Source organism: Eleginops maclovinus, chromosome 7 (assembly GCF_036324505.1).
Source record: "Eleginops maclovinus isolate JMC-PN-2008 ecotype Puerto Natales chromosome 7, JC_Emac_rtc_rv5, whole genome shotgun sequence".
NCBI lineage: Eukaryota > Metazoa > Chordata > Actinopteri > Perciformes > Eleginopidae > Eleginops > Eleginops maclovinus.
The window spans coordinates 20,947,325-20,968,956 of NC_086355.1; the positions used below are offsets into that span (position 1 = coordinate 20,947,325).

Below are 21,632 nucleotides of genomic sequence, written 5' to 3' on the forward strand. Positions count from 1 at the left end.
GCACCGACCTACACATCTTCAGAAACTATCCTGAAAACAAAAAACAACACACCTGCTCAGTCACATAAAAACATGAACTCCTAGCCCACCACTACCTTGATCCTAAAGGTTGTTTTATTATTTGTGGAATAGTGCATCGACTTGATGATATGACACAGCAAGTGCACATCAAAGTTCTTCAAACTCTTTATGGAGGCAGAAAAACTACTTTCATATTATAAGGAAGTTGTAGAGTTTGCTTGATGCTGGAGTTTCAATATGTTGTTTTCATACAGCGTCAAGTGTTTGGCAAATCTGCCAAAAACACCTCGGAAGCAGAAATCCGTTTAAAAAAGGCAGCAGTGGAGAAAGCTGATGCACACTCTCCAATAAACATAGCATGACTAATCCCTCCTCACAAATGACAAGGCCTAGTCATCCAGCTCACAATGAACGGTCTCCCTCTACAAGACTTCAAAGCGAAGCGTTTGCCATCATGCAGACGGGAGTGATGGGACGACGAGCACACAGGGTTAACTAAACAAGCAATTCCAGTGTGGCAGCATTTGCTAAAAAGCTTGATGGGGCCGACTAAGCTCCTGTGATTGGCCTTTGTGTGTGAAAGTGACCACTTAAGTGCAATGCAGTCACTCTTGAGTGTGTTTGGAGGCATAAGCACTTCCTCTGACTTTTTGCCTGCTCGCACTGTGTGTGTGTGTGTGTGTGTGTGTGTGTGTGTGTGTGTGTGTATGTGTGTGTGTGTGTGTGTGTGTGTGTGAGCATTCCTCAGAATGTATTGCTGTGTGTGTACATGCTCACGGGTGCATTCGTGGTTGTTTTGCTGTGTGTGCATGTGTGTGTAAAAGAGAGCATCTGTGGGTTTTTTTAAATGCTTTATTCCGGTGCTATGGTGGTATACTTGAATGCCCCGTGTAAAAAGATGACTGCAGTTAAGTAGCTTTTGAAAGCGAGATTATTCACAGAATCACTGAGCCATACTGTGATCCAAAATAGTGTCCACAAACTAAATATTAGTCATCTGAATACAATATGTTATTTTAAGTTCTTGCCCACAACAACAGTACATATTTGAATTCAGTTTATTAATTACCAATCACTGTCTGTTGCAAACTATTAACAAATATACATGTATTTTTATAGTGTACATACATTACTTGATCGTTATGTCTTAGATAAAAAATTGGATTTATTGAATAGCGTGAGCTGCTTTTCTGTCCTTTTTGTGCATATAACATTAACAACAAATACTTGAAACATGATCATTTAAATTAAATAAAAAAACAGAACAATAAAGATCAACTTTGAGAATGAGTTATTTTTATCAAATTGTGCAGCCTTAGTTACACCTTTTGTGTCAACAGTGTAGGACTGGTAGCTTTACTTGGCATAGTATCAGAACTATGAGTCAAAAGATTGATTCCGATTGATTGGTTAGGATTTTATTCTACTCAATTACCATTGTCCATTCCTACATTTAATCCCTGGGTTTAAACAGGGGGCTTCTGACCCCTAGGGGGTCCTGAGAGATACTGCAGACAAATTGTTTCATGGTGAAAGTGTGCCTGTAATAGGTCTGTTGTAATATTTAAACATGATACATAGATGGTGTGCCCAGGGATTCTTAGCCGTAAAGACCTCTGCAATAATGTCTCAAATAAAGTCGAATCATAGGAGGCTGTTCTTATCCTTTCTTGTGTTTTATCCTTGTAATGGTTTGAAAATATTTCACAATAGATTTTGTTTAAATAATCTTCATCTGGTGATGTTTTAGTTAGTAAAGCTTGGTAGCATTTGGAACAATTCCTGATTATATTAAGCAATAAAGGCTCACCCTCACCTTCCCATTACAGGTTCTTAAGATCGAGGCCATACAAGTTGAATCAACATTAGCTTACTGCAGCAAAATAATGTAGACTCCAAATTTACCAATGCTGTTTGATTCACAGAATGTTCTATTTATCTTTTTGCCAGCAGACAATGTTATGCAGGGGGGTTTCTATTGTGCTGCCTTCGACTGAAAGCTTAAAAATGGGCATAAATGTAATACTTTGATATGGATCTTGGTGGCTTTATGTGTGATTCTCAGTTTTCCTTCTTTTACCTGCCTCCATATGGCAACAGCTGGACAGGCCTCATAAGACGGACCCAGAAAGTAGCATCCGCTGTCGACCTTAACAAAGAGCATTGAGCATTTTCCACTGGATTTTGGCATATTGTAGAAAATAAGATCTTAGCCAAACGCACGTTTATACTTTTACAATTTGTTCAGCAGAATGTTCTGCACATATTCAAACTACTTTTATAACTGTTGAAGTCTAAATGCAATCACCAAAAGTAAAAAGCTAACGTTAGGCTGCAGACTTCTAAATGATGGTCGGATGACTTCAAATCCCCAATGCTAAGCTAAAGGCGGCTATTGTTCCGCGTGATGAGGTTTAGGGGTCTCTTTCAGTCGCTTGTGTGCAACCGCAATTTTTTTAATTATAGAAGCGTCGGATACAAAGCATTTCGTCAGATTGCGTTAACAACGGACCATATTTCAGACATCTAACCAAAAGAACCTCGACTTCGAATGAGAATCAGAAGTGGTCAAATGCTAACTCATTTCTGGGGTTTAGGACTCATTCCTGCACCACACAAACAGATTAAAGATGTATTTCTTCGTCACTCACAGATTTGAATGCTGCCAATGGTCGCTACGTATTTTTTTATTGAACCCTAGCTGAGTTATAGCATAACATAATACACGTTCAAAGACATAGTTATATATTATAGTACACGTGAACTATAAATACCATATTCCAAATCCTCCATACCTAAAACAAGCTACATGCTACGTTAATCCTTTGTGTGTGTGAGACAGGAAGAGGGATGCGTGTGTCCCATCAGTGAAGGGCGAGTCCTTCAGCACACGGGGTCAATGCTCTAATCTGAGGAGGTGATGATATTGTGAGGATATTTAATGAGAGGATAAAAGCAGAAGCGAACAGGGGGATGAGTATTAGCCTTTTTAGATATCATTAAACATTAATACTGTCAGGGGGCTGGAGCACTCTGGGGTCCTTTTCATTGACTTTCATGCTGCGTGCTAATAGACTATCACCTCTGGGGACCTACACCCCCCCCCACCCAGCCTTCGGTGCAGTGCTAAAGCTAAGAGAAGATCAGATCGCCACCCCGCTTTAGAGGATAAGCGTAAAGTGTGTGTGTGTGTGTGTGTGTGTGTACTCTAGATTGTGTGAGGTCATGCGCCCTCTCTCCTGCTCTCTGTACGTCTTTTGCTCATGGTGTTTAATATACGCAGAGCCATTGTAAAACTATTAAATGGCCCTGAAGAGACTAGTATATATTAACTGGGTACTTAATCCTGAGCAGCACTTCAAATACTTTTCTACACAATGGTACGGCTGCATTTCCAGCGTCCTTCTCTCTAGCTTTGTTTTTTATCCATATATAATGAGTTAAAGTTATGTTTTGTGGATTGTTAAGAAAAATAATACATAGTCATTATTTAGAAACCTGTTTGTGTTCTCTGAATAATGCAGCTCAGAGTTGGTTTTATGATCAATTTGATTAAATTCTTTCCTCAATTTATCACTTTATCTCTATATTGTTTCACAATTGTAAAAAGGTTTAACACAGTTTCATTAAATTGTCTCCTAAATCAACAGTTTAATATGCCAAATATTCGGTTTCCTAATTAATGGAATCAAAATGAAGCACAATTAAGAAAAAGTTTGAACTACACTGAAAAATATAGAAATATCTGAATTTTAAATACTGACTTGATTAAAATGTTATCTTGTGACTCATTACACATTTTCTCATAATTATTGGTACTTTAACTTCTCATGTTGATATAAATGTTGTTATTCTATTTATTGCACATTTTTAGGTTAACCTCTTGTCGTAGTATTAATATTCAATTGTATGTTGTTTTTATTGCACTTTTTTATGTAACTCGTTATGCTTATATAAATATTGTTTTTCTATTTTGGTTTTTCTGTATTATTTTAACCCTTTTTTTACTTCTACTTCTTATGTTTGTATCCCTGTTTATTCTATTTTAAAGGTAAAAAATAAATAAAAAATTGAGCAACTGTTACAAAACCCAACTTCCCCTCCGGGTTAAATGAAGTATATGATATTGTGATTATTATTTTATCAGCTTATGGAATGTGTGTTCATAGAATTACTTGTTTTCAGGAAAAACAACACCGGCTGCATCTCATCCACTCAATGTTTCTTCTAACCAAATGGTGTTTGTCATGCGAAGCACCAACAGAGGGCAGTGGTCCCATTCGAAAGAAAAGAGGCAGCCCAAAATCTCCATTCTTGTGTGTGTGTTGTGTGTGTGTGTGTGTGTGTGTGTGTGTGTGTGTGTGTGTGTGTGTGTGTGTGTGTGTGTGTGTGTGTGTGTGTGTGTGTGTGTGTGTGTGTGTAAATATAATGTACAGCTGGGCGTGGCCGGGAACAGAGGACTTGTGGGGAATTGGCATATGGTGATGGAGGAGGTGTTACTGTACTAACCTTTAAAATCACACTGACACCAAAGATTAACACATTATTTCCATTCCCAGGAATTCCTCTCCTCCCCTGGAGCGCTGTCTGTCAACAACTCAACTGCACCATGTAAGAACACTTCACCTATGAATGACTCAATAATTGCCTTTTCTTTTATCGTACCCGTCATGCCTTTATTAATAATACAGTACCAACCGCAGAGTGAATGCTGCGCTTTCACATATTCTGTCTTTAAAGCAGTACTCTCCTTTTTCCCCCACAGATACGCTGAAGTCACTCCCACAGTTTATTTGATCTAAGACGCTTCAGCTGGGCGGGCGCAGCAAAGTAAGTGATGGTGGCGGTGATGAATTTCATTCACAAGATTACACCTTTATTTTTTTCTAAAGACAGCCTGGATCACAACCAGTCTGACTCGCTTGTACAACGACGTTACACCAAACAACATATTTCCATGCAAAGGCAGGCCCTCTGAGTAATGAAGCAGGAGATACAAAAGACAAACAGAAATCCAAAAGGAAATAAATCAAAAGGTCAAGAATGTAACAAAACCAGTCCTCCCTGCAAAGTGTTTAAAGTTCCTTCACATTGTGTGGGGACTTTTCCTTTTCTGAAGCCATACCTTGGCTGACGTCGCCGTGTGCTTCGGGTATTTGTCATTTTGAAATTACTTCTCATCTCTAGCTTTTTGACTCCAGAAGGTTTTGTGCAAAAATATGGCATGAAACGTTTCATGCCATATTTCTCATACCAAAGTTGATTGACAAACTAAAATTACCTTGCGACCCCCTTTCTAATCGTCACCCAATCTGACTGACGTTCTTGACCAACAAAAACCCTCATGGCTCATGGACTAAAAAAAGAATGATTAGCTAAATGCCTTACGTTTTTGCAGCTAAAGATTTTAGTCTAGTCACTGACTGGCTGACAAAGAAAATACAAAAATGATAGGCTACACCTCTTATTCTGGTCAACTGTATTTCACATCATTTTCACAAACTTCAAAAGAACATGAGACCGCATTTTAGGACGTTTATATGCATTGTAAGGCACACTTCAGTAGCTAGCGTTAGCTATTGCTGAGCACTAGCTAGCGTAGCTAACATTGACACTTAAGACAACTAACTTACCACAGTGGAAGACGATGAATCATGACCAGGACTTGGGATGTCTTCGTTTCGGGAGTCGGCAGTATCGGGGCTTGCATCAGGGGGCTTTTTATTCAACCACCTCAGCATTTCTTTCTTCTTTTTTTTAACTGTCGTTGATGACGGTGTATTCTCTCGCTCTATGAACGTTGCAGTGGCGCGAATCTAGCTAGCAGCAGTCAGCGGCAGAGTGGATGACGTAGAATGCATGCTATGATTTGACAGCCCTCTCGTGAGGTGCCGCAAGAACGTCAACCTTCTATAGTTTCGCTGTTTAGCTACACGTTTTTATTTAATTATTTAAACCGAAAAAGATAATCATATTTAATGACTTTGCAAATAACACCCATTTCGAAGTTTACTTTGATTTTTTTTTCACTGTCCCGAAATAGTCCCAGACAAAATATATTTGTGTCCCAGTAGGAATTGTTATGGTCCCTGCATGAAACGTGGAACAAAAGGTCCCAAGGCTAGAATAATATGAGGATGCAGCAGTGATATAGCAGCCACAGAGGCGCTTGACGGCATAACAAGTTGAAAACTCTCCGTCTTGTCAACACCATTAACCAGGTTTTCATGTCTTAACCCTGCTCAGGTGCAGACTTCTAGTCTCCCCATTCTGCAGGAAGGCTGCCAGCCACAGGTCACATGACCTGGAAGAAAAAACCAGGGAGACTGTTGGGATCCCTCTTTGGTGAGACACACCTTCTCATTGTTATTGCTAGCACACGCTATAAGCAGCATGACTGATGTGGGGCTCTAGCTTGAAAGAAAGGCAATGAATGGGTGTAGGTTTGCTCCAGAAAGTATTGATCCTGTACAAAAACACTGACTTTACCAAGAAAACAAACGTACAGTATGTGTTGATGCTGTATACTTCAGTTTTAAAGTGTTTTTATAGTGCTACAACTTATTACACACAGAGAAATATAAGCTATTAAGGTTACTTCGTTGTAACCTCGTTTTTCATTCACTTATTTTCACTGGGCTTTAGCATGGGCTGCTTATCAACCTGAAGGGAAGTCCAAAGGCTGATGAACTGATCTTTGTGTGAGACCACACTGCTCTGGAGTCCTGGGAATACAACACCCAGCGCAAATCTGGTGAGTAAAGACACTCATTTGAGCGGTCAATAGTAATCGACTGTTAAAGGGCGACTTTAAGTCTCTAAATGATGAGATTTACTCCCCTCCATTACAGAGAGGTTTAAGGAAGCAGGTTTCCTCTGATGTTTCATAAAGCTGATGGGGGATGTGTCACTGGCCTTAAACATGCGCGAGAAGCTTTTAAGTTAGCCTTACTATCAATGATGAAGAATGTGTGTGTAGTTGCACAAAAGGAGAAATGTTTTGTGTTCATGAATGAACATCCAATATTCGTCATTTCTTAAATATTCCCCCAACTCTGTTCTGCCTCTCAGTCACTCTAAATGCTCTGTTATGTTAGAACCAATATGGACTATTTAGAAATTAGGGCTGCCAATTGCCAAATATAATGCTGATATCATGCAGTTGTTTTTTTTGTTGTGTTATTTCATTTTATAAAAAACTAAATTGTTGAACTTAGATAAAAAATAGATGTTTCCCTCTGCATTTTATGTTTGTGCACGTTGATCGGTGCTTAGTCTGCATTACAATGTGTTTTAATTAAATGTAAACCACCTTAATAGAGAAATTTAAATAAGAAAAGGTAGATTAATTTATATAAATTTTACTTGCACCTATTATTTATCAGCGGATATCATTCGCATGTTGTTTAAAAGAGAGAAAGTTAAGTATCAGGAAAAAGAAAATAAATCAATAACCAATGTTTCTAGTCCCAGTTTGTGCAGCGCATTGTAAAACAGGGAAAACGTTTTTATGCTGCATTCTCTAAAGTTTGCCTTTTCATCATTTTCCACACCTAACTTAATGTTCTCTCAGCAACTCTTTTTTTGTCAGCATTTCTTTGATTTGGGTTTCTCTGCATTCTTTTACTGAACCCATTTTCCCTCCTATTTTCATAAATAGTCCTGACCGCACTGAATATTGTCTTGCTGGAAACAAAGTAGTATGGCTGAAAGAGAGCTTCACTTGTCAGGAATGCAAGAAGGCAAACCAGTCTTTCAATCACTACTGAAAGTACCTTTCACTTTACCCTTATTGGTTTAGAATCAGATCTTTGGTCTCCAGTTGTGGCTTTTTTCTGTGCCTCTTCCTCGCTCATCTCAAGAGTCACTTCTTCGAACAGTTTTTTTTACCACATTTGAAATGATATCCCATTGTTCTAGGGTTGGACAAGTACATTTCTTCATGCTTCTGCCTAAGCATCATCTGCAAAAGTGGACTTCCAGTTGGTGGGAACAGTTTGACAGATTCAAGTCTTCTTGAAGGTTTTCCAGGCGCTTTTTGCACACACAAAGTGGTTGAAATGCATTGCACATGTCCTTCACTGCTCTCTTACGACTGATATAATCTATGCTCTGCAGCTGAAGTCCGGGAACCCTGGCAGTCTCATGCATTTGATCATGTTTGCACATCAGTCTGAGCACGAGCACCACTCTGTCTTGGTTGATATCACAATGGATCATCCTATAAAGAAACAGCCTGCTGATGTAGTCCCCAGTATTGGAGCCAGTCTAGGCTTGAGTGACATTTCCCTCCCTGGTGATGGTCTATAACATGTATCGGTTCCTCCACACTAACATTCTGTGGGGAAGGATAAATGGGGGCCAGCATTCTATGTTGCTTTTCTTCAAAACCTTTTTGTACACAATTTCCAGCATCTCTTGTGATAGTACTTATACAGTGGGGCAAAAAAGTATTTAGTCAGCCACCAATTGTGCAAGTTCTCCCATTTAAAAAGATGAGAGAGGCCTGTAATTTTTATCATAGGTATACCTCAACTATGAGAGACAGAATGGGGGAAAAAATCCAGAAAATCACATTGTCTGATTTTTAAAGAATTTATTTCAAATTATTGTGGAAAATAAGTATTTGGTCAATAACAAAAGTTCATCTCAATACTTTGTTATATACCCTTTGTTGGCAATGACAGAGGTCAAACGTTTTCTGTAAGTCTGTAAGGTTTCCACACACTGTTGCTGGTATTTTGGCCCATTCCTCCATGCAGATCTCCTCTAAAGCAGTGATGTTTTGGGGCTGTCGCTGGGCAACACAGACTTTCAACTCCCTCCAAAGATTTTCTATGGGGTTGAGATCTGGAGACTGGCTAGGCCACTCCAGGACCTTGAAATGCTTCTTACGAAGCCACTCCTTCGTTGCCCTGGCGGTGTGTTTGGGATCATTGTCATGCTGAAAGACCCAGCCACGCTTCATCTTCAGTGCCCTTGCTGATGGAAGGAGGTTTTCACTCAAAATCTCACGATACATGGCCCCATTCATTCTTTCCTTTACACGGATCAGTCGTCCTGGTCCCTTTGCAGAAAAACAGCCCCAAAGCATGATGTTTCCACCCCCATGCTTCACAGTAGGTATGGTGTTCTTTGGATGCAACTCTGCATTCTTTCTCCTCCAAACACGACGAGTTGAGTTTTTACCAAAAAGTTCTATTTTGGTTTCATCTGACCATATGACATTCTCCCAATCCTCTTCTGGATCATACAAATGCCCTCTAGCAAACTTCAGACGGGCCTGGACATGTACTGGCTTAAGCAGGGGGACACGTCTGGAACTGAAGGATTTAAGTCCCTGGCGGCGTAGTGTGTTACTGATGGTAGCCTCTGTTACTTTGGTCCCAGCTCTCTGCAGGTCATTCACTAGGTCCCCCCGTGTGGTTCTGGGATTTTTTCTCACCGTTCTTGTGATCATTTTGACCCCACGGGGTGAGATCTTGCGTGGAGCCCCAGATCGAGGGAGATTAGCAGTGGTCTTGTATGTCTTCCATTTTCTAATAATTGCTCCCACAGTTGATTTCTTCACACCAAGCTGCTTACCTATTGCAGATTCAGTTTTCCCAGCCTGGTGCAGGTCTACAATTTTGTCTCTGGTCTCCTTTGACAGCTCTTTGGTCTTGGCCATAGTGGAGTTTGGAGTATGACTGTTTGAGGTTGTGGACAGGTGTCTTTTGTACTGATAACGAGTTCAAAAAGGTGCCATTAATACAGGTAACGAGTGGAGGACAGAGGAGCCTCTTAAAGAAGAAGTTACAGGTCTGTGAGAGCCAGAAATCTTGCTTGTTTGTAGGTGACCAAATACTTATTTTACCGAGGAATTTACCAATTAATTCATTAAAAATCAGACAATGTGATTTCCTGGATTTTTTTTTCTCATTCTGTCTCTCATAGTTGAAGTGTACCTATGATAAAAATGACAGGCCTCTCTCATCTTCTTAAATGGGAGAACTTGCACAATTGGTGGCTGACTAAATACTTTTTTGCCCCACTGTATGTGGCAAAATGTTCCATCATTAAAGTGTGAATTCGTTTCGACAGAGATCCAATTTTTGCCCTTTTCTTTGAGAATCACACAACCGTATCACAGTAGGGTGAACCAGTCCTCTCGAGCAGCATAGTCTCTTTTTGTTCTGAGCCTTTTTACAGGAGGTGACACTTCCAAATGTTTGTGATGTGTTCTTTATTCAGCATTTCAGCCCCAATGCTCACCAAGTCGCTACAGATATTGCACATGGACTTTGCTGGAGCTGGCTCTGTGAAAAAAATGCCATGGAGGGACTATATTTGTTCAGCCATTTGTTATCAAAACAGAAAAAAAGCAAGGTCACTGTCTGGTTTGTAAATAAATTGGAAAACGGTCGTCACAAAGGACACACCATTCAACTGAGGATTTAGGTGCATCTTAATAAGAGCTTCCTGGTGTCTGTAGAGGAGTAGAAAACAAATTAGTTTGATCAAAAGGCTCGGAGTTGGTAAGATCTCAAAAGATTTATTAGGATATTTTTTGTTTATGAGTAGTCCATGTAATGCATTTATTCATCATAAGAGCTATTTGCAATTTAGTTATCAAAATACAACAACCACAGCAGAGTACTTCAGAACAGAGTCAGAGTTAATGCATCTGTTTATTTTCATCTATGACAGAAGTTTGTTTCAAATATAAACACTAATGTAAAGTCTGTACTTTTAAACACTTTAGATTAAGAACTATATATATATTGCATCTGTTTGTAGTTTAGTGTGTTGTCAAATTAAACTGCTGATCATCTCTTAACGGCACAGTTAGGAACTGCACACTGTTGTGTTAAGAAATACAATACAATGTGCAAGCAAAACGCAGAAATTAAGGAAGCTGTGTAGATGTAACATAAAATAAAACAGAATGTTAAATTAAGTACTTAACAGTAGAATAAACACGAAATATGTGGATATTTGGAATAAACAGACGTGTATTAGATACACACTTTTAATATTATTGCATATTTATTGCTCCCCATGAATTCCTAGATCACAGCCCATCTGTGTATCTGGGACTGATATTGCAGAGCTCAACCCTGTCTTTCACAAGGTTGTTGCTTCATTTGAGAGCAAAAAAACATCAAGACAGTCAGATGGAAGAGGAACTCACTGTGCACATATTACTCTCGTAAAATCATGTTATGGACGGATATGGAGCGTCTGTTTGCCTGTTTGTACTTGGATCCTTTGAGCATGCCTGCACCAACATGTGTGTGTTTTGACTCTAAAGTTTTGCAGCAAAGCTTTTTACATTGATGCTCAAAAAAATATATCTAAGCTGGCTTCCTCTGAAGAGCAATTTGTTCACCTGATGGGAATAAAGTCAGCAGAAACTGGCTGGCTCCATTTCATTACCCCGTATGGCCGGGGTGTCTTTTTCAAAGAGGGACAGATTTGCTAATGCAAATAGGTAAAGGGCCAATAGCCCATTCTGACATTTTTTAAACATGAAGGTAACACACAAATCCACTGTTATTAAAAAAATGTCATTTTTCTTTATTTTTAAAATGGTAATGTAGCCGAATATGAGCCACTCAGGCAGGCGTGAGCAACTCTTAAACCACAGTTCTAGGCTCAAGGTTTTGTTTCACTTTTATTAGAGATATGTCTGTGTTTGTTATTAGAGTGTGTCAGGATGGATCCCTTGTCTTTTTATCTGCAAACTAAATCTACCTTATGGTACCAATAAAGAACCTGAACACATTAAACAAACTATATAGAATACCTTAAACTTTGTAGCAGGCTTTACCTATTTTGAATAAAGTGGGGGGCCAGTTAGAATCAGATCTGACAAATAATACTCTTAAATATTCAACAAAATGTTTTCAGTCAAACCATACACTAATTCATCAATCAATTAATGTGGGGAAATATCTCCCCCATAAACGAAGTGCAATACAAAACCAATCACACATCAATTTTCATTTTCATCAAATATATTTCAGGGTAGAACATTTCAAAGGACAATCCACTTAAGCACAAAGTCTAGTTGGTTACAACCCCGACATAAGTTCAGTCCAGTTCATAGGCCCCCAAACAAAGGCAACTCAAAAAAGTCCACTACAGGTTCTCCTGCATCTTTAACAGAAAAGGGAAATTCAAATACCATCGGCTTAATTACGTTTTTTAGGCAGCTCTTCCCTCATTACCTTGTTATTGGTTCAGCCTTCTCCAGCAATATCCCCATAACGGCTAGGGAAGAGCATAAAGTCATGAAGTTAAATATGAATAAGCAGGTTTGCTTTAATGGCATGATCCAGGAGACTCATTATTTAACTCATAAATCTAGAAGGAGTTTTCAAAAGTACTCTCTATCGTACTTGCAATTTCCACAACTCAATGCCTGTTCCTGCAGTACAGCTCTGTTTACTACCTCAATGTTAAGAATATAATTATTTACTGATTCATTTACACTGTGATATATTTAACATGTAAATCCTGTTGTAAATCTCATCGAGATTCGATTTGTTTACATCTACTTAACTTATTGTCTTTTATGAGATTAGGTTCCCTCTCACATCCTCAGCTTCATCTTCAAATCAAATACTACAACATGTTGAACGAATACAGACAGACAGACAGACAGACAGACAGACAGACAGACAGACAGACAGACAGACAGACAGACAGACAGACAGACAGACAGACAGACAGACAGACAGACAGACAGACAGACAGATTATTTTAGCATTAAAAAGTAAAGAATATAAATGCCGGACTAAAAATATACACAAAAACTAAATATAAAGCAGGATATTAAATATACATTAAGTGTGTATGGTATGGAATATTAAATAGAATATAAATGTAAAATGTACAGTGTGGTTTAAGTCCAGTTATCACAGTGAAGCTATGGAGCAGAGAGTTATCAGTGTTGCTTTAATACTGTAGCGAGAACTATTGGTGTTCTTACAAAGGATTTATACTATGAGTTATGTGGATGTTTTGACTAAGCGGGTATAATAGCATAACTATAATAGTATGGTAAATACTACAAAAATAAGACTTTACTAATGCAGCCTTTGAAACCAGTAAGATACATATGTGAAATATTAAAATGCAGTGTGCGGTAGCAAGGATAGGAAGGCAAGGCAAGTTTATTTATACAGCACGTTTCAACACCAGGCAATTCAAAGTGCTTTACAAAGATGCAACACATTAAGAGCATTGAGAAATAAGGCAGGGAGGGATGTGAATGTCGTAAAGTTGCTGCTTTTCTTGAAAGCTGAAAGATGTCTTTGCGGACTGACATGCATCAAGAAGCCCCTGGTAGGGGGGGGTGTAAACGGAAAGTGGTTTTGGATGTTTTGAAGTATGTCATACACTGACGTCAAGGCTATGATGAAAGGCTTTGTGAAGACACAAATGTCAAGTCCACATATTTCAGTTGTTGTTCCTGCATCTCAAGTATTTAATTGCATACAATTTCAAACCCTCAATCAGATGCTAGCAGAATAAAAGAGTATGATTCACTTAAGTCTGTTGTCCAAACTAATGCTATGTTCAGTCCAATCAAAGTAGCACAGTTGTCGTTTTGAGCAGATGAGAACTTTTTTTGTCTTTGCCTTTGCACTCCTAAACTGTGATTGTCAAAGCTCAGCAGTCACACAGAGAGACCGAATGACAGGATGTGTTGCTGCACATCATGTACGCTATAATAGACGGACCACAGTCAGGACTGCTGCTGACAGGCTGGTATAACACAGATAAAACAGCTGAACACTCAACACCCTGGCCTGCTTAGCAACACACACAAACGAGATGTTCTCCGGTTTCCCCTACACTTGTCTTCCCGCAGTTCCACAGCTGGAAGAAATGGCCACATATGAACATTTGATATCATTTTTTAATGAAAGGATGCAAACTCTACCACAGCAGAGAGTGGTGGAGCTCTAAATACTGGATATGAGTTTGCATGTCATCACTTCTGGTTCCCTTGTCTCGAAGTCAACATTCTTTTATTATTTTTGAGTTAGATTCCTAAAATATGGCCTGTCCATAACACAAGCTTAGGCAACTTTTTTTCTATGACATAAAATATGTCAGTGAATACCTGAGTCATTCATTTCTGAAGCTTTCACATGTCGTTTAAATTGCGGTTGCTAATTAGTGTCTAAATGAGATTCAAAAACATTACGCCCAACATTAGCTACCATTAGTTTAACGATGTTAAGTGTGGTGACTGCATGTACGCTTAAATTATAAAAGTGGTGTTAATATGGAAAGATTATCCTGCTGAACAACATCATGCACACATTTTTTCTGACATAATACAATACTCCAATGTAAAATTCCCATTGGCTTTTTGTGGAATGAGCCTTGCGATGCTATCTTTGAGGTGGGCCTACAAAGATGCATCATAACTGCCACGCTGTATTTAAGTCCTCTATAATATCACAATTATTGAAACTAAATGTTGCCGCTGGGGAACAGACACTTGATGAACGGAATATTTAATAACATACTGTCTTCTCATCAGCTGTCATGAAATGCCACATCTAGAGAAACATGCGCTCTGTTGCCTCCAGTCTCCTTTTATGTAAAGTTTCACAGACCAGTCGTACTGGTGAACATGATGTGACATGATTCTGATATTTGAAGTCAGACATTTAGATAGTTCTGACATTTGGAGCTGCCAACATAACTTTAAACTGGATATTAAAAGGGCAGAAGCTGTCACTTCTTTGGGTTATTTGAGTCTTCTATCACCAGAAGCAGCTTCTTTTTTTTTAAATGAAGAAAAAAAGAGTCAAAACATATCTGCAATGCAAACAACTGTTATGGCATTTCCTGGTAATATACAAGTCAGAGTAAGCAACAGACAGCAACGTCCATCATGGCTGAATTCAAAGTGAAAATGCTACCAGCTCCACCGTGAAGGTTATCGCTAAATGTTTATTCTGAATCTCGATCCAAGTTACTGCCGTTGCTGAAGAATAAAAATCCCATTTAAATGTTGAAGTCAAAGTCAACTTTATTGTCAATCATTCAATTTGTGTGTACAGAAAGAAAGATTGAAATGCTGTTTCTCACAGTCCCGAAGTATTAAATACAAAAAATATACAATATATATAAAAATATGTGTATACACACATTACTGTACATACACACTCAATATATACAAAAAAACACAAATAGCTGTTAAAAATGTACAGAGTGCAAAATATTGTCCATAGCAGCGTAATTAGTGACTGGTGCTGGATTTTTTTCTGTCTGTGTGTGTGTGTGTGTGTGTGTGGGGGGGGGGGGGGTTTGACACATTTGCAGCCATTTGTGATTTGGCTAAACCTCCTCAGCCACCTTTCAGAATTCTAAAGCGAGCAAATCAAACATTACAGATTAAAGTGACCCGTCTGCCCTTGCTGTTTTTAATGCCACCCTTTGCACTGGCTTTTAGGAAGAATACCTTGTTAAAATGGACCATGCTTTAGTGAGAAGAAAATATCCCTGAACACATCTCTCTGTGATTATTACAGCCTTCATCCTCTCTGAAACGATTAAGGTTCAGATATTAACCCTATAATGAAATAGATTCAACCTGGGGGGCCATAGGAGTGGCAACCATGTTTCATTGAGAACAAGAGAGACACATGGAAGGGTGTGTCTGGATTACTTTGATATACTGGTTCAGCCCTACCAAGGATATTATTGCATATCCCTTACAGTATTGAGACTATAGATCAAGGCTATAACAGTGCTCCACAGTAAACTGTAAGCATGCACGGATTGTACAATTCTGAGCACATAACTATTCAGAAATACATATTTGTCCGGCAGCCGATGTTTCTGTTTATTTCTTTTGTTGCTCTTTATACCCCTTCTGCAACAAGTAAACAAAGACATATTCATTATAAAGAAAAATAACAGAATTATGTTATCTTTGAAAGAGCACACATTGAAATCATAGACATTTTTCACTCAAGCTTCAGATATAACGTTTCACATTTAAAAGATTCTCATTTTGCAACTGTTTCTAAAGCCTGCTATACAACTATTTCCATACAACGTTTCCCTACTTACACAACCAGAGAGACTCATGTGCAACCTGCGACTTACTGATAAGGTTGTTCAGTTTAGTAAAACAATATGTATGTGTAAGATATTTCTCCCTGGTCTTTTTAGAGTGAGATTTGCCGGGGGGCTACTTTTTAAATTTGTTTTTACAGTGCCAAACATTACTAGAAAAAAAAAACAAGGGCATTAAGGTGTGGAAATAGAAGCCATAGTCTGCATCTGGATATTCATTTAGAACAGAACTGCTGCAAGGAGTTGCACATAATGAATCATGCAAACAAAAAGACCCAATGGTCATTTCTGTTAGTTCCTTCGATATTAAAGTCCGAATAGAGTTCCAAGTATGTGATCTGGCAGTATTTCCAATTAGCGTGCTTGATAGTGTTTCTTGAGGCGTGATGGCTGTACAAGGTTTGAGGATACACAAAGTGACCTCCTTTTCTGAACACAGATCCCTACAGCCCAAAACATTACGATTTCATTTTTGCATCTTGGGACCCTCTTGCCCTTCAGCCTCTCTGTGCTTAATAGTTGTTCTTCATATTCTCAAACTCTTAAGACTTAAAAGCTACTCTAGCTATATGTTATATGAAGTATGCTGTAGTTGATCTATTAGATTCTTCAGCTGTTTCAACGTTTTTGAAGCTTTATTTAGGTGACTTTACAAGATTAGCCAACAAACATGTACATGCATGCATCTAAGCCAAGTATTAACAAAACACTTCCCAAATACTTATACTCCATGCCACTTCAGTCCCAAAGGCTAGGGGAAATTCAGTTGACTGACTGAGCAGGCTATAGATCTGCTAGTTTCATGCCAACACAAAAATGTCACTAAATGCAGTTAAACCATTAACCCAAACAACAAATTACAATATATCTTTTTTAAATTAAAACTGAAACATTTGTCTAAATAAGATGTAATATTTTTCTACAGCAAACGACAGTGCATTTAAAATAAATATTTGACTTGAACAACTATTATTTATATCAGCCCTGGGCTCAATAGATTTTATTAACTGGGCTTAAAGTTTATCAGAACAGTATGTAGTCCAATAGCATTAAATGATCTCTTAAAAAGATAAACAATGAGTTACAGCATCTGGTTTTAGCTAAAGGATAACTGTACAAGCCTCTAGTAATGAGGTCATGGACTATATTCTTGTAAAACTGAAAAAGTAATGTCATGGTCCTAACTTGGAAACACCTACAGATACTTAGCAAGGCTCACTGTTCATTCACACAGACACTTCTTAATTTGCATGCTGGGTCACTCTAGGATGGTCAAACCAACAAGACATGTGATGTACAGACTCTGACAGTAGCAAGAACTATCAGAAAGGTTTGAAACGAATAAAACAAACATAAAAGCAGCCCTATTGATCTGGAAGGTAATTGCAAATGAGATACCAGTCAATCACAAAATATTAAATATGACTCCCATAGGCAAATAAACGTAGTCTTTGATATAATTACGTAGTACTCATTCAGTTTGCTGACTAGGAACACAGAAGCACAATACTAACATAGTCTTGTGTTTGTAGCTAAATCAAGTCAGTATGTTTTTAAGGGTTTTACCGATTATATCTCAGTCTGCGGGTTACTGTATTCTACTCCACTGCAAACCACAGCATTATGATATGCTCCGTTTGTCGTGTGTTAAGCAAGGAAAGGGTTACGGTATATTTACGCATCATATCAATGCATGGTACAATACACAAATTCAGAGAGGCAGTATAGAAGCCGTTTTTAGCAGAAAACCGGCAGTAGTATTTAGCCAATGGCTTCGCTGACATGTCACTCAGAATATCCAGCCACCCATTTCAAATGTTTGCCACCTTCAACCCCCGCCCCCAGTACCCTAAGGGGCATCCTTGTCTGAGGCACCCATCATTTCGTCAACCCTTGCCCGTACAATGGTCAAAGAACGAGGAAACGGCTAGATTGTGGTAGCGTTTTCTATAAAACTGGGGAGTATTTTCGGGTTAAGCGCTAAAAGGTGACATCATGAGTTGTGACGCACCGCTCATATGACTCCAAGTCTCGTCCAATGGCTTGCCAGTATTTCACCTCGTCTTAGTGGAAGGGGGATATAATATTGCAATCCCATTTTGCTAATCTTTTCGCTGAAGGAGTGGTCAAGTGTTTGGAGCCGTGTTAAAGGTAAAAAAAGCGTTTATGGATAATTAAAAATGATGTCACAGATCAGATTAAATCTGTGGAGGATTTCTTTTAAGATTCTCATAGTAAATATCTCCCGCTTGGCAAATATTTGTATGAACATGCAGTGTGACACCTTGGGGCGGAATAATTAACCAGGGCAGACACATTTTTTAAACTTTTTCCAGTAAATTTCATTGATTGAGATGTTAGACAATATCTTGACGTGTACATTTTTGTGTTAATACATGGATTCATTATTAGATGGATTTAAAAGAAGAAGAAAATGTTGCTATCATGAATTCAGTTCACGTTTCAATTAATATATCAAACAAGCGATTGTACAAGTTTTTAAAGGGGGGCGTGCTGTAGAGTGGGAGATTCACTGTGAAGGATATTTTCTGGAATATGGCTTCATAATGCAACTAAGAAGCTAAATCTTCTATTTATATGGGAACGGTAAATGCAGTTTATTGAAGGCTATGTCTATCTTGTGAGTCAGAATTTGATAGATTTATGTTCTACATTAGCAGCTAGCAGCAGCATGAAAAAAAAAAAACCCTAGTCCTTTGGTCGGGTGAAAGGAAAGCTGAAAAGAGCTTGCATGGCTTACGAGCAGACACGCACCAATAAACCCTGTTAGCCCTGCAAGCTAATGCAGGGCGGCAGACGAACAATGCAAGGGGCAGTCAGCCTGTGATTGTAATTTAGGCTGAGATCTAAACCAGGCCAACTGATCGGAGATGACAGGCTTACGGGCCAGCTTTTTGGGCGGTGGGGGGGAAATGGTCTGGGCAGAATGGTTGCTTGCAGACTGAAATGGTGCAACAAAAGGCTCCTCAGCATGTCATTCTGTGGGTATATTCAACCTCACCCTTCTGCTCCCTTACTTTAAACAAACGACATACGGTTTCCCAAAAGCTTCTATGTTAAAGGCTGGGAAATCATTTGAAAATCTACAGAGGTGATGTGCTAAAAGGACTTGTTAGCTAGCAGGTGATGTTTAACCCAAACAAAAGGACACATCTTGTTCAGGGTTATAATTTTAGAAGACGGTCCTGGCAAGCAATTGCACTTAACTGGTCCTCGGCTATATTTGGAGAGCATGCTCGGATGATTTGGACAACAAGAAACAGAAAAGCCAAGTGCTTGTTTCATACTTTGTGCTTCAAACTGAGTGATTTCTTTTTTACTATTACTTTTTATAACTGGCTATCTACATAGGCTTCATGGGTAAGAGATACGTGGCTCTTTAAATAAGCAGTTCAATATCAAAATCAAAAACTGAATTGGCCAGGAATAACAAACGGGCAACAGCAAGTTTTTGACAGCTTTGAATTTCCATAGACAACAAAATATGGATTCAAAACAAATATGCTTTATGGACCAATACCATTTTTTGTTTTTACTAAACCCACAGCCAAAACAAGACTAATGTTATTGTCCATAGGCCAGGGAAGTGTAGGGTTGGGCAATGATTTAATTTGTTTTATTTTAACCCTTTAAAATTATCGTTATACAAAATGATGCCGATTTGAAGAAAAAAAAAAAACATATACTGTGACATTATTCAGAAACTATAATCAAAATCTGTTAAATCTAACTTTTTAATATTTGTTGTATGTGCTGTGGTTGTGTGCAGGCATTCAATACTTTCAAATGTATGCAGCTGGTTAAGATAGACACATTGTACCATGATTGCATGGATTTTATCATGTGTTATTTTTAAATTCCCGACTTCGATGATTAGCCAAAGCTTTAATTTGCTTCTGTTCTGCTTTCATTGCATGGCAAGCAATAGTTCTCTAAAGCACAGGGTGTCCATGGAAACACCATGCATGGACAAAAGGAGTCATAAATTGACTTGTGATGAAACATTCCTATGAAAGGTTAAAGGTTCAGTATTCACATACAAAGATAACCAATATGGAAAACAGATAAAGCAATATAATATAAAATAAAGTAAATAAAATGAGCTTATAACTGTTACAAAATGTTTTGTGGCCAAGTCAAATCATGACATCAATGAGCTTTTCTAAAACCGCAAAAAATAACATGACCCCTTAGAAACCTCCAACACTCCAAAAAGGGATTTACGTGTTGTGTAAAAAAACCACTTTATTTGCAAATTAAAAAGTAAAGCACCAGTACATAGAGCATTTAATCAATGTCATGACCATTTTAACTTGATGTTATATTTGTTCTATAATTTCACTTGAAAGAGTTATGATCATTTTGCAGGGTTTTTAATTAGACCTTAACGTATTTGATTCAGTATATAAAAAGGCTTTATCACTTAGTTTGACTATAAACAATAGGAAATGTATTGAATTACCAGAAAAACTACCATGCCATGATCTTTTCTGATCGTCTTTATCAGTATTCATTGGCAATGTGCCGGGACTTCCCTCTTCCTCACATCAAGGTTGCCAGGCAACCAGCAGTGAATTGAAGATGTCACCACCACCTTGCTGCAGTCGCAAGATGTCGAAATATTCTTATGCTGTGCTAACTACCATGATCACATCAGAGAGGAACACCTGTTGTCATTGCCCTCGTGGCCTTTTCCCCAACACACTGCACTTACTCAAACCTTAGATAGCGGTTCATGGTTTCTCCAAAATAAGAACGACATAACAAACACAAGTCAGACTCTGTCCTTGAACACAGATTTCAAACAGCAAGGGAATATGGACACATGCCATGACAATGATTTGGTGTGTCACAACTGGCAGCAGCATGAGGAAATCATTATCATAAGACTCAGTAAACAATAATCAACACACCGGATATGAGGCCAGCCGGCCCGGGAGCACACTCAAAAAGGTGTAGCCACAAACAAATCATCCCAACATGGCTAACATTAATAAGAGCTCTAGATGTTTCTTATCTGACACATGAGCTTGTTAGCACCTTTGGTTGCATCACAAACTGTGAGGCCATCACAGATGCTACAAACACCATCTGTCTGTCACTTTCAAATAAACACTGTGGTCATTAGAGCTAGGGCAAGTAGGACAGATAAGAATACATTTAGTTTTTTCTTCCAGGCATTGTCTTTTCATTCCTCAAATTATGTTTTCAATGCTTTTTAGTCTAAAAAATAATTTCATGTAGAGGTGAAAAACACACTATACTAATGCTACATGCACATTTTGGCAGTTTTGTCACAGAATCTATCACTTACCGGTGACCAAATTACTGTATGTTTGGATTTACTTTCAAGGTAAAAATAGTGTGTGTATCTGCTGGAAATGAAACATGCTACATCAAGTTTCAAGCAAATACTGCTGACAAACAGACTAGAAAACCCACCAAGCAGAATTCAACACACAACTTTCTTGATGGATAACCTTGTCCGTGCCACACTTTGG

General features: G+C 38.5%; 1 protein-coding gene across 8 annotated transcripts in view; it reads left to right on the forward strand.

The window, feature by feature from the left end:
• The window catches only part of LOC134867371 (poly(rC)-binding protein 3), a 70,696-nt gene that overhangs the window by 24,608 nt on the left and 24,456 nt on the right, over window positions 1-21,632 (forward strand). For 7 of the 8 annotated variants that reach the window (XM_063887901.1, XM_063887905.1, XM_063887903.1 and 4 more), the window contains exons 2-5: window positions 4,581-4,632; window positions 4,787-4,851; window positions 6,268-6,366; window positions 6,667-6,775. The gene's annotated coding sequence lies outside the window, so the exon portion shown is untranslated. Of the gene's footprint in view, window positions 1-4,580; window positions 4,633-4,786; window positions 4,852-6,267; window positions 6,367-6,666; window positions 6,776-18,225; window positions 18,262-21,632 lie in introns of those variants that run through there. The other variant, XM_063887902.1, reaches the window with a different exon arrangement.